Consider the following 14,499-nt stretch of genomic DNA (forward strand, 5'->3'; position numbering starts at 1 on the left):
ATAATTGGGGGTTGTTGGAAAAAATAACTTCTCCTTTCCATAACTAACGGGTGGAGGGTTGTGGATTCAATTTTGTGTGGGTGTGTGAGTTGTACATTATATAATACTGTTATGGCTAATGAGATACTTGTGTAAAACCCATAGTTGCACACAGACAATACTTAAAGTATCATGTTAACATGTTAATTAAACATATTATCATGGTTGAATTTTTGCAATTGATAACATGTTAATTAAACTAGAAGGATATAGAAGAGGGGACCAATAAAGTATCATTTTTGTAGTATAGCTCAATAAAACATGCAAGTGTAAAGACAAAATCTTGACAATGTGAGAAAATCCATTCAAAGAATAAATTCTCCAACATTAAGGACACTTACAACTCATCCTTGTGTGTTGCCTTGAAATCATTTAGTATTGTCTTGCAATCATTTCTGTATTGCCTTGTCTGATTTTGTGCAACAATTACAACTTTTTTTTTTTTTTATCATGTGTGTGTATAATTGTGTGCGCGCTTGTGTGTTTGATTTGATTATGAGTAGGTGAGTTTGATTATTCTCACTGTTTACCAAAATGGTGTAGAAATGGATCCAGTTTTTGGTTTGATAATCTACAATCATGGGTCCCAGTTCTGACCTAGGATGGAGTATATTGGAGGTGATACAATGGAAATAGATGACCTAGATGCAGACATGCTTTGCTTTTGAGACATCACAAAAGGAATAACAATAATTTGAAGCCGAAGCAAGAACATGTGGACGTGAGTTTTTTTTTTTTAAAACGGAATAACCATAATTTGGTTTACAATTGAATGTTACAATTATGTCATTGACTTGTTTGGTTATTCTATGTGGGAGAGAGGACCCTCGGGAACAACATCTCCCCCAACAACCGAGTCGATTATACATAGACAAAGGCGGGTATCCGACCTATACAGGAGGAAGGAATTAGTGAGCTTATGTTGATTTGTGTTGGATTAAGTGCTTTGTAGATTTTCTTCTAATGCCTTATGTTAATTTGTTAATGCTGTTGCAGCTTGGGGGGCCGTCAAAGACAGTTAAGCAGCAATAGGTGGATCACAACAGTATTTTACTTTGATTAAGTAGATCCCAACATTAGTATGTGACTTTTGATGTAAATGTGTATTTTGACCATTTTGTGAACATGTTAAGTGGTGCATGTAATTTTAGATGTATTGGTGCACATGGTGTAATAGCAGGGACGGAGCCAGGAGTTCTTATGGGCAGGGGCCGGTGGTAAAAAAAAATTATTGGTAGGGGCCAATAGGCTAAATTTTTAGTTTTTTAGCTTATATATTTTTTTTTTTTGAGATTTTTTTTTTTAACCTAAGAAATTTTTTTTTTCAAGAAATTTTGGGGGGGGCCATGGCCCCTGCCAGCCCCCCCCTCCCTCCGTCTCTGTGTAATAGGTTATATTATTGGTGTAACAAGATTAATTGTTAATTGTTTATTTGTTGTTTATGAAGAGTTCAATTGTTGGCTTGTGACTCTTGATGTAAAGGTGTATTTTGGCCAATTTGTGAACATGTTAAGTTGTGTATGTAATTTTTTATGTTTTCGTGTACATGTTAAATGAGATATGTAAATTTTGATGTATTGATATAGAGTGTGTGTTGGCAATGGTGTAACAGGTTATTATTGGTTTTGTCATTTTGGGTTAAGGTCATTTTCGAAACAGGATTGTGATATAATTACAATTGTTTGTGTTATATCAATTTGGCAGAAAAGATGCATACCAAACACGAACTTATTGTTTGTGTACAGAGGTACCAATTGTGATAGAAATAGAAAACCAAGGTACCATTTCTGGTACTAAGTAAAACCACAAGGGGCACATCAAGACATTTATAAAATCACAGGGGGTATCTGTCCAAAAAAAAATTGTGTAAAACATAAACATTTGGGCAATTTTTTGGCTTTATAAATTGTGTACACTGATTATAGTGTGTTTCCAATTGTTATACGGGACTGATTGTGTAATGTTCATTTTTTGTTTATGAATGATGCCTTTGTTGCCAACATGTTATTTTTATGCCATTGATGCGTACATGTTATATTTGGCAAAAAACATGCATTCCAAATATACGAACTTATTATTTGTATAAAGAGATACCACTTGTGATACAATTACAAAACAGATGTACCATTTGTGATACTAAGTAAAAACATAGGGGGCACATCAGGACATTTATAAAACCATAGGAGGGGCATATATCCAAAAACATTTGGGCATTTTAGGGATATTCTAAGTGGTCAATTACACAAAGGTTGTAGTTAATGAAACCAAGGTACTTAATGAAACGACATTGGGCAAAACATGGAATTAATAAAACCACAAGGGGTTCAAAGTTACATAATTCACATTCATATGACAAACTACAAGTCATCTACTATGTGCAACACAAGCGACCAACAACATTGCAAATCATAAAAACAACAAAGCATACATAAAAAATGTATCTCTAGCCATATAGATGTCATTTTTCTTCTCTATATACTTAATGAGTGTCCTGTGTTTTATCATCCCCCTTCTACAATTGTTTAACCCTCTCCATGCAAATGTCATTTTCATTCTGCAAGTCTTTAATCCTTGCCATGTATCTACCATTTTCATCCTCCAGCTCATTAACATTCTTTGTAATCTCAGTTAAGACCTCCATACCCGTTGCACAAGTTGATTTGTCTAACAATTTGAAAAATCAGCATGCAACTTTTGTCTGTATGTTGAAGTATAGCAAGACAGTCAGTAACTCAAATTATCTAGTGGAAGTACTTCAAATTAACTAGTGGAGGTACTTCAAATTAACTAGTGGAAGTATAGCAAGAAAGTCAGTAACTTACTCTTGAGTTGTATGTGGCACAACCCCAAAATCTTCTTTCGGGGTTTTCCTAGTACATGAGGTCTTCAATGGTGATGGTAAATCGCAAAAACATACATAGGACATCTCAGCACGGTCCATCGAGAAAGATCTAGATGATGACTTCATTTGATTCAACAAACAAATAAACAATTTTTTAATTTTTATTTTTTAAAAAATTTGAGTCAGGAACAAATTTCATTTGAATCAAATTCAAAAACAAAACAAATTTAACAATGGGTTAAGAACAGATCTTGTCTAAACCACGAGAAACTTCATTCCCTTCTGAATCTCGTAGCTGACTTGATGCCATTTCGATTGTGACCTAGATTATGCGAAACCACTGGGAGAAATGGTCGTACTGGAGCTGGGGGAAGCCACATAAATCTGCATTGGCTTGATCTCCTTTAGTTACTAACTCTAGTTTGTGGAGAATCAGTCTTCCCGGAGATGTTGGTTAGATATCTAATGTTTTTAGCAATTTGGGAGAAATGGGTTGAGGAAGACAACGGTTTTTAGCAAAATACATTTATTTGTATTTCTAATAAATTACGTGGAATTAGTTAAACACGTATGATGTCTGAGGTGTGGCATGAGGACATGTGTTGCTATATTAAATCGACATGTGTGGGTTGACGTGGCATTCCGTTTGTTTTGGACGGAAAATTTGACGAAGGTACCATCTTTGTCTTTTCCCATAGCCCCTGTACCATCAGTGATAAAAAAGAAAGCACAATGAGCAAAAAATAAAAAAATGAAACCACATGAGGCTGCAAGGTATAATCATTTTTTTTTTCTTCTAAAAGTAATGCTATATATTATACTAATATTTTACAAGTATTTTACTCGGTTGACATGGCAGTACCAATTCATTATTAATTTTTATTTTTGACAATAATTAATCCAAAAATAAAGTGGCATTACCACGTCATCATAGTAATATATAAGATTTCTCTTTTTTCCAATTCAAATTAGAGATGTTAGCAGACTTATGATGTGTCAGAAAAATTGAAAGACATATCTTCTGGGAAGGCCTGCTCTTGTTCTCTGGACTCCAGATGCTACGGGGCCCAATGGGCTGAAGAATGGGCTTACACTTGGGGGTCTTGTGCCTATTTCCAATGTGGACCAAACCAGATGACTAAATTGCCCATTAACTCTGTTGCCCCTTGGGCCTTGGCCCATGAAACAAGTGGATCAGTAGCTGCAAAAAGACAGCTGAGCGAATTGAACGAGCATTCATTACCCACAAAGAAATTCTTCTAAAGTTTATATGTAGCAGTAAAATTATCGTTAAATTTTAGATGGATTATTATTAAATTTTAGATTTATTAAATCATCAATTGTCTTTAAAACTTAAATTAATAGGCAGGGTTGGAACCAACTTTTGCAATTTGGGGGGCTAAATTAAAAAAAATCAAAATAATAATAATAAAAAAGAAATAATAAAATTAGGGATAAAATTTTAATTTTTTTTTTTTTTTTGGGGGAGAGACCTTGGGAATTGGGGGGCCCAGGCCCCCCAAGCCCCTTGGTAGTTCCGCCCCTGCTAATAGGATCCTTACGTGTGGGCTTATACTCTATTTTTAATAAGTAAGGCTCAACAAGTGCAATATTTAATCGAAATGAGAGGTAAATAAAACAATTAAGGTTCGAACTCATGATCTTTGCCTCTGATACTATGTTAATTAATTTCATAATATTTCTCACAAAAAAAAATCATTTCATAATAAGATCTAATAATAATTTTTAAGGTTAAATACCTTTTATTGTTTTGTATCACATGTGGTATATGAGTTATGAAAAAATATGGAGATGGTACCTTCATCCATTTTTCCATCCAAAACTAATAGATTTCCACTTCAGTGACACATGGCTGCTATATATATATATATATATATATATATATATATATATATATATATATATATATATATATATATATATATTGAGGCTTTTTTTTAAAAAAGAAAACAAAAAATTACAAAAAAACAAATCGTGATTTTTAGTTTTTTAAATTTTAAGGATTTTTTTTTTAAAAAAATAAAAATAAATTAGGAGTGGCTTAAGGGCCAAAATGGGAGTAGCCGAAACTACCTCCATTTGGTTGAAAAAAGAAAGAAAGAAAGAAAGGTGAGGATAGCTCCACCAGCCACTTTTGTCGATGATAATCTATTTAATTAATTAATTAATTTTTTTTTTTTTTTAAAAAAAGATCGCAACTCACATCAGCAACAAAACGTGATGTTAATTGTCACACACTTAGCAACGTAACATTTTTTTATTTTCTTTTCCAAGTTCCAAACATTCCCATTTCGACAACAATCTTTCCCATTTCACTTGAAATAGAAAAAAATTATTTTACAATCAAGTCAAGATTTTATTTTGTTACATCTAAAATTTTAAATAATGTGATAATATATATATCATATTATAACATAAACACTATTAGATATGTAAAATTTAATTTGAACTGTATAATAAAGATGATCCTATTAATCGGAATTCAAACTAATCCGCGTTGGGTTCTCTGATCATTGATTCCTCTTTCAATGGAACGTCCCTTTTTGACGCCGAAAGAACGTCACTGAGCTACGTAATTTGTCTGGCGTTTATAAAGGAGACAACATATATTCCGACTTCTTTTTTCACAATCCAACTCGCGGACTTCGGACATGGCAAAGAAGGCGGCTCATCTTTAGTGCGAAATGCTGCCGAAGCTTCCTAGGTTTTGACTATTAGACAGCAAAATCTAATTTGGTCCTAGTTATACGTTTACAATTTTTTTCAAATTAACTATTACATCTATTTTTTTACATGTGGATTTTACATATTCAATGATTAATTTTAAATAAAGTTGTTAAAGTTGTACGAGAATTGTACAAAATGAAGATGTTTATAACTTCTGTACAACTCTAACAAATTTTTTTTTTTTTTTTTTCAAACAAAATATTAGATCTGTTTTCTTACGTGTGGTGTTACATAGCCAATGATTGATTTTTTATTTTTTATTTTTAAAAAAGTTGTTAAAGTTGTACAAAAGTTATAAATGTATCATATCTTAAATCTTTAAGATATGATACATTTATAATATTTGTACAACTCTTATACAAGATTTTTTCAAACGAACAATTGAATATGTTTTCTTACAGATCGATTTCGTTTTCTGGCCCCCGAACTCCAATGTTGACTTTAGAAGACCAACTTTTTTGGAAAGTCCGATACTCCCGATTTGGGGCAAACAGCTTCGAAACTCTTCAAAAATTGACAGGTACGTTCCCATTGACGAAATCTACATTGTGGTAATGTGAGTCATACATATTCAATGATTATTATTTTTTTTAAAAAAAAAAATCATTAAAATTGTACAATAGTTATATAAAACAAATATAAACGTATAATATCTCATCTAATCACTCCTTTCATGCACAAGTTGTGTAATCATTTTTTTCTTAGCCAACAACAAACGTATCCAACACTACTACTAAACTAACCTATTTTGACAAACTGATCGATGATCATTGATCACATCCTGCCTGCCTTTTTGCTTATCCTCACACTTTTTTATTTATTAATATAAGAAAACCTGAAAAAACTTCTGGGGTAGGTGTGTCAGAAGCATGTACATATATAAACAAACTGATTGGTCACTGCTTTTGTGGTCATTATAGCTTTCGATGTCGACCATTTTGCGGCGAAAGGTGTCGGTATGGTGATGTGTCGCCTATTGATTCGCTGTCTCCCTCAAACGCACAACCTTGATTCCTGTAAAACAACAAACAACTAGTCGGGGGTGCCGACTACGCCCACTTCGATGCCTAAGTCAGTTCAAATCAATTTCCTAGAAAGTATCTGTAATCTCAAAAGCTCAAAGAGAATATATCTAATACCTGGTGTGATGGTCTTATTTATAGGCTGGTAGTTGCAGTCCTACTGGAATTCTTGAAGCCCAGTTGAACTAGGAGTTTGAGTCCTAGTCTGGTTGAACCTTAACCTTATCCTCAGGGAATTTGAATAAGGCTACAGAGTCCAAATCGAATTGCATTTGTACCTCTTTAATCTTAATTCTACGTTACTAGCTATCTTATCCCGTTAATAATGGGATAGAGGCTTATCCTTGATCTTCCGGGATACTGGCCTTATCTCACTCTAAGACAATTGTAACACACTTCGACCAACCCCCGAGGTGATAATATCCGAGACATGTTCACTTCGAAAGGACTAGGAGATCTCGGAATATTGCCGCACCGTAACAGGGTTGTGGAAGATCCGAGGTGTTATCGTACCGATGCAATCTTTGTAACCGGATTGTGATTCAACTTCCCGAATGGTCTCGTAGCTTCTGTCGAATATCCGAGGCATAAATATCCGAGATATGTTCGCTCCGATCAGACTATGAGATCTCGAAATATTTCATACCGTTACTAGGTTTCATAGGACCGAGGCATCATTATACCTAAACGATCTTCTTCTACTGGGTCGTAACAAATGTCCGAGATGTTTCAAGATTAGGATCTACGTGTTTTCGGGGTTAATTTTATCCCCAACAAAACACATTGCCATTGATTTTCATTTTGTACGTGATCTAGTGGCTCAAAAATCACTCATAGTCAAATTTCTCTCAAGCAAAGATCAGCTAGCAGATGTGTTCACCAAGGCTCTTAATTGTCTCCACTCGGTTTGCTTATCTTCGTAACAATCTTACCGTTTACTCACAATCTTCAAGATTGAGGGGCACTATTGGATTGACTCCTTCAGATACAAGTCACCCAGTTGTAACTGAAGATAAGAGACAAGACCAAGTCAATGATTCTATGAGATAATCATATCTCACTTTGTTTTTGTAATTTGAATTTTTTGTAACAAACTCAAGATGAGTTGGATAGTCTGTTTGTAATTTTAAACTTCGTATATTGGTTATAAATACAATATAAAACAAAGTTCTCATTGAGGCATTACAAACAATCTTTATTGTTCATTTTAGTTTTGACCCGTGTAACCACTCTCACAAAGCTCATGTTTCTCAATTTTTTTTTTAAGTAATACTAAACTTTGACCAACATGTTTAGGATGAAAGATGACAAGATTGGTACATTTAACTAATCTTTCTTAATAATAATAATAATAATAATAAAAAAAAAAAAAAAAAACTGATCTTTTTTTTCTTCTTTATTCAAATTTCTTTTTATTTTGTCAATGAATTAAAATCATTGCCAGGGATCGAATGAGTAATATTTTTTGCACAATAAATGTACACATTTTATATAACAACGCTGACGTGGAAATGATTTTTATTTTTTATTTTTTGTTCTACAGGAAACATTACTCTTTATTTATTTATTTTATTTTTATTGTGAAAATCATTTCCACTTCAGCGTTGTTGCACAAAGTGTGTACATTTATTGTGCAATAAACATTACTCAGGATCGAATAGAATAGAAAGATGATTATTATTTCTAATTAAAGGAAATCTCCTATTCTTTTAAATTATAAGAAATACTAGGATAAAATGTATCTTATTCTCACCAAGTTCGTTTAAATAAAACCCAATTAGGAGTTATTTGCTACAGAGGCCTACTATTACAACACCTCAATCTCCAAAGATCAATTTTATAATTTTGCCTTTTTTTTTTCTTCTTCTTCTTCTTCTTCTTCTTCTTCGAGTAATGCTATATATTATACCACTATTTTAAAGTATCTCACTTAGTTGACATGGCAGTATTAGTTCCTTATTGATTTTTTTTTTTTTTAAATTTTTGTTTGACAATGATTAATCCAAAAATAAAGTAGCATTGCCACGTCATCATAGAAATATATAGGATTTCTCTTTTTTCCAATTCAAATTGGGGATCTTGGGAGACTTATGATGGGTCAGAAAAATTGAAAGACATAGATTATGGGAAGGCTCGTTCTTGTTCTTTGGACTCCAAATGCTACGGGGCCCAATGGGCTGCAAAATGTGCTTACACTTGGGTCTTGTGCCTATTTCCAATGCGGACCAAACAAGATGACCAAATTGCCCATTACTCCGTTGCCCCTCGGCCCATGAAACAAGTGTATCAGTACGTAGCTGTAGAAAGACAGCTGAGTGAAATTGAACGAGCATTCGTTACCCACCGAGAAACACTTATAGAGTCTGCACTATTTTACGTAACAATAAAAATTATCGTTAAATTTTGGATGGATCATCATTGAGTTTTAGATTTGTTAAATTATTAATTGTCTCAAAAGTTTAAATTAATAGAATTCTCACGTGTTTGTTTAAACTCAATTTTTAATAGATAAGGCCCAACATATACAATATTTAATCGAAAGGAAAGGTAAATAAAAGAGTCAATGTTTAAACATTTATGATACTATGTTAAATTATTTCATAATAAGATCTAATAATAATTTTTATTATCACGTCAGAAAGTATACAAATAAAATGTCAAGAGATGTTTCATTTTCAGAGTGGCATGAAGCAAACTAGTTTTACCACTCTCTCACCCATAAAAGTAGTTCAATAACAATCAAGTTACTAAATTAAATGTGTACTCTGAATCTCTAGTGCTCTCCCAACGGAGCTATCCTCACCTTTCTCTCTTTCTTTTTCTTTTTTCAACCAAAAAGAAATGAGAAAACACATACACTTTTCCACCACGAAAAAATATTCTTGGATAACAGTTGTGCACAATACAAGACACATAAAGTGGGATTCATGTAAGTAAGACCCACCACATGGATCTCACACCAATCACTTATCTTGCACCACTACCTTCTGAGTAGTTAATTTGGTCAGACAGTAAAAAATTGATCATTGATTCCTTTAATTTCTTTTTTTTTTTTTTGAACAAAATAATCGGAGCTACCATGCATTAATCTGAAGAGGGCCGAAGGCAAATACAGTAAATAGAGACACATCAACACCTTACATACTAAACCAGAAAAATGTGACTTGGGTGCTGCCTACAAATAAACGAATATTACAATATGACAAATGTTTGAGCCATGGCCCCTACCAGCCCCTCTCCCTCCGTCCCTGCTTCCTGCCTAAAGAAACTAAAAACAAGAAAAAACACAAAGTTCCATTGTCCTAGAATGACTAGGAGACACAAAGTTCCATAACTCTAGAAGAACTAGGAGAACAAAAACTTCACTGGATCTAAGCCAAGAAAAACACAAAAAGCCTTTGCAGCCTTAAAAGAACTAGGAGGAAAGCACCATTGGAGGCGCCTCCTTCCGCTTCAAACACCTCTCTTCTTTTTTCTTTCTGTTTTTTTTTTTTTTTTTTTTTTTTTCCTCAAGGGCGGCTCGATATATATGCTTCTCTAATTTCAACGTAACGAAACGTAACGTCCCTTAGCTTTTTGACGCCGAAAGAACAACATCACTGAACAAGGTAATTTGTCTGTCGTTTATAAATGAGACGACATATATACATAATACATATATTATATTCCAACTTCTTTTTCCAAGAACACAATCCAACTCGTGGACTTTGGAGGCGGCTCATCTTTAGTGCGAAATGCAGCCGAAGTTTCCTAGGTTTTGACCATCCTGATCAGATTAGTGATGTAATTTGGTCGTAGTTTTACACACACACACATATATATATATATATAGCTAAATATTATATCACTTCCTTTCATCATGCACAATTGGCGTAATCATTTTGTTCTAATTAGCCCAACAACAAACGTATCCAACACTACTACTACACTAACCTTTTTTGACAAACTGATCGATGATCATTGATCACATGCACCCGGCCTGCCTGCCTTTTGTGCTTATCCTCACACTTTTTTATTTTATTTATTTATTAATATAAGAAAACCTGAAGAAGCTTCTGGATTGTGTCGGTAGCACTTAAACAGACTGTTTGATCGTTATAGCTTTCGATGACCACCCTTTTGCGGCGAAAGATGTCAGTGAGATTATTCATCCAAAAAAAAAAGACGTCAGTGAGATTTGTCTTGTCTTTTATAAAGGAGACAATATTCCAAGTGTTTTTTTCCAGGGAGACGCGGATATTTATATGGCGAAGAAGGCGGCACGCCGGAACTGGTTATATATATATATACCGTAAAAGCTACGGCATTATATATATATCGTAAAAGCTACTACGCAATGCCGTGGAAGCTGCGTAGCTTTTGACTCTCTCAGCTTACCTCCCCCTTAATTGGTCATGTACATGTACGTAAGCCTTTGTTTTTGTGTGTGTATATATATATATATATATATATTGAAATTGGCTTCCTTAATTGCGCCTTTAAAGACGGTGTTTTTTATTTTTTGTTTGAAAACGTCTTGGTTTTTAATTTTTGGAGTTTATGTTAATGTTTTTGTTTAAAAAAGAAAAAATAAAAAGAATATATATATATATATATATTAAACGAAAATCTTTACTACAAAATGTTTTACAAACTTGCATTATAATTTATGGTTAGTGAAATAATTAAACATAAAAGTGTTTAAGATACTATAATTTTTACTACAAAATCTAATGATACGAGTTTTATTAGGGGTATTACAACTTTTGCTATTATAAAAGAAGGGCCAAACGAAAGGAAGAACAATGGATTTACGGGGTTATACATTGACATTTGTTAAATGTCAATTTGTAAAATGAAACCATGTGGGGAAATAAAGTCACGGAAGGTTCTTGGTAATTGACTTTAGGTCGGATATGCTGGAGAACAATTTGTTGTATTGACTATTTAAATATCTTAGAAGAGACGTGCTCTACGTCATTCTTTCACTTTTCAAAATTATCATTAATTAATAGGGTCAAAATGTTTAAAATTTTATCAATTTCAACCATCCGTTAGAATTTTTGGTTAATCTTATCAAAATTCTTAAAATACTATACCCCCTGTGTTTTGTATTTTTAAAAAAATTATAATTTTTTTTTTCATAGATTCAAACATGAGTATTTTTGTAAATTCTGTTAAATTCTGACCAACACCTAAATTCTAACAATTTTTTTTCCTAAAAAAAAAAAAAAAAAAGAGGTATTTTGAGAATTTTGGCAAGATTTAACGAAAAATTCTAATTAAAAATTGACAATTTTTAAAGTTTGAATGCCTTATTACAATAATGATAAATGATTAATAATTATAATTGAAATTCTCCTCTAGTTATCAAATACATTTGTCACGAATGTGTGTCTCACACCCATTCTTCTCTCCTTAAAATAGACATTTTGTTAATTCGGAGTCCGTTTGTCATCGGCGCGCGAAGTTGCTGAGAAGGTGCGAAAGTAGAACGGAGAACATGTTGTTTGTGCCACGAATCACAAGGTTGATCCTTTGTATTTAGCTTTTAAGGCATTAGCGTCGGTTTTGCATTTGTCAAAATGCAAATGCACAAGTTATGTTTTTTTTAATTAGCAACTAAGGCATCGTCGGGTAGAAAGAAAAATAAAATAATATAAAGGGAGACGCACACCAATTAAGATCAGGGCCGAAAATGATTTGTGGGGGAGGTTTTTTCGTCCCCCAATCGTTACGACATTAAAAGTCACTTTTTTATTAAAAAATATTTTTTTTATTAAAAAGTAACGGTTGGGGGATGGGAAACCGTCCCTCATGAATCATTGCTCGATCAGGGCAACCCCAAGTAATTATAAGCTAGTTCTTTAAAATTTTAAAAAAACTATTAAAAGTATTTTTTTTTAGGAGGTAGACACTCAAAAATTAATTCTCTTCCAATTTTTTTTTTTTTTTAAATACACATACCCACAAATTACATACCCGTTGTCAATGTTCTACAACTATTTTATAATGCTATATATCATATTTTTATTTAATAATTATTTTACAATGTTAATGTGACGCTTCCACAATGCTAACAAGAATTGATTCAAGTTTAGTTCAGACAGCAACATTATGAGATAAAAATATAAGTAAAACGTTACTAAAAAAAGTTCAAAAGATTGATAGAACTGCCACATCAACATTCTAAGATATTTATAAGATAAAAATGTGATTTATAATATGAATAGAAATTGGCTACAAAATGGTTTGTAGCAATTAGCTACAACCTAATATATGATTCTCACATGTTTTCTTATCAATGTTATTAAAAAACATGTGAAAAGAATATGGTATTTAAAAAATATGTGTTTCTCACATCTTAATTGTTACAAATCAGTTTGTAGCTAATTTCTGTCATTCTAATATTATCCTCCAATGAGACATTCGACTCGATTGTATGTATTTCTTTGTTAAAGAAAAATGTTTGGTTTTATATTTTTGCTCATTTCTGTATAAAAGAGGTACAAATCTACCATTGAATGTGTGGGATCACATGTGAATTTGAGAGATTTAATAATAAATTTGTAAAAAAAAAAAAAAGAAAAATGTGCAAGATATATATGGAGTTAGAAACTTGACATGGGAAAGAAGGCGTGGGCGGCCAGTTTTTGCAAGGCTGGATGGTCTGACCATTTGGGTTATCTCCACCAAACCTTATCCTTCAAAACATCTTTGCCTTAGAATTGGGTTCCTGACAGCTGTTTTGCTCTCTGCGTTCATGGGCTACAATGCATAATGGTCATGTATGTGCAATGTATCATGTAATTATGTATGTAAATTGAATTGCAAGCATGCTTTCCACGTGCACATTAGGTATGTACCCAATTCCTTGTACATAATACACAGAAAAATAAACTTGAATTAAGAGTTAATCTAAATATAACTATTTTATGCTTTTACTTGCTTGTTGAATTTGAAAATAGCTGCAAAAATCTCCCCAAACTGTATTTTTACTTGATTATTCTTATCAGATAAATGTTTGGTATTATTCTTTTGCACATTTTGTGCAAAGGACTGTAAATTTACCATTAAGTTTATGAAACTACATGTGAGTTTTATACATTGAGTAGTAAATTTGCAAAAGAAATGCGAAAAAGATAGGTAAGAGAATTTAATAATATGTAACCATTGAGATGCTGTTTCAAAAAAATTCAGTGAGATTTTCGGGTTGGTTTATCCTTTCATTGGGGCTAAAGGTCCCAAAGGATTCTCTCTTTATCATGTTCTCCGCGCGTGCTTTATTTTATTTTATTTTTTTAGAACAAATAGCATGTGCTATTATAACAATTAGAAGCCTAAAGGCTACAACGAGAAATGAGGGACATACCCCCCACACTCTTAAGTCAGAAGAATCTGACTTAAAAAACAATTACATACGTAGAATCTCAAATTTTACTAAAATTACAATCAACCTCCTAACAAATAAAATTCTAGTAAAACCTAAACCACACATAGGCAATTTTTAATTGTGAAAATGGTAGTTTTCAACTTTTAATGTTATCCAGAATAAGATTTGTTACATTTGTATATCATAGAATGTCCATGTGCTTTTCCCACACGTTTACATTGCATAACAAAGAATTCGGGCGAATTAACCTTTTCTTTTTTAATAGGGGAATATCAGTAGGAAGAATGCATAATATTAATGCTCCGTTTATTTCGACGTAAAATAATTTCTGAAAAATGATTTCGGTATTTTATAGTGTTTGGTAGGGGCGAAAATAATGGTCAATGAAAATCATTTTAGGTTTGACCGTAAAACTTTCTTTAATTTTTGGGAAAAGATTTACGATTTTAAAAACTGTAAATCTTTTTCCGAAATTA

This window comes from Alnus glutinosa, chromosome 9 (genome assembly GCF_958979055.1).
Source record: "Alnus glutinosa chromosome 9, dhAlnGlut1.1, whole genome shotgun sequence".
Taxonomy (NCBI): domain Eukaryota; kingdom Viridiplantae; phylum Streptophyta; class Magnoliopsida; order Fagales; family Betulaceae; genus Alnus; species Alnus glutinosa.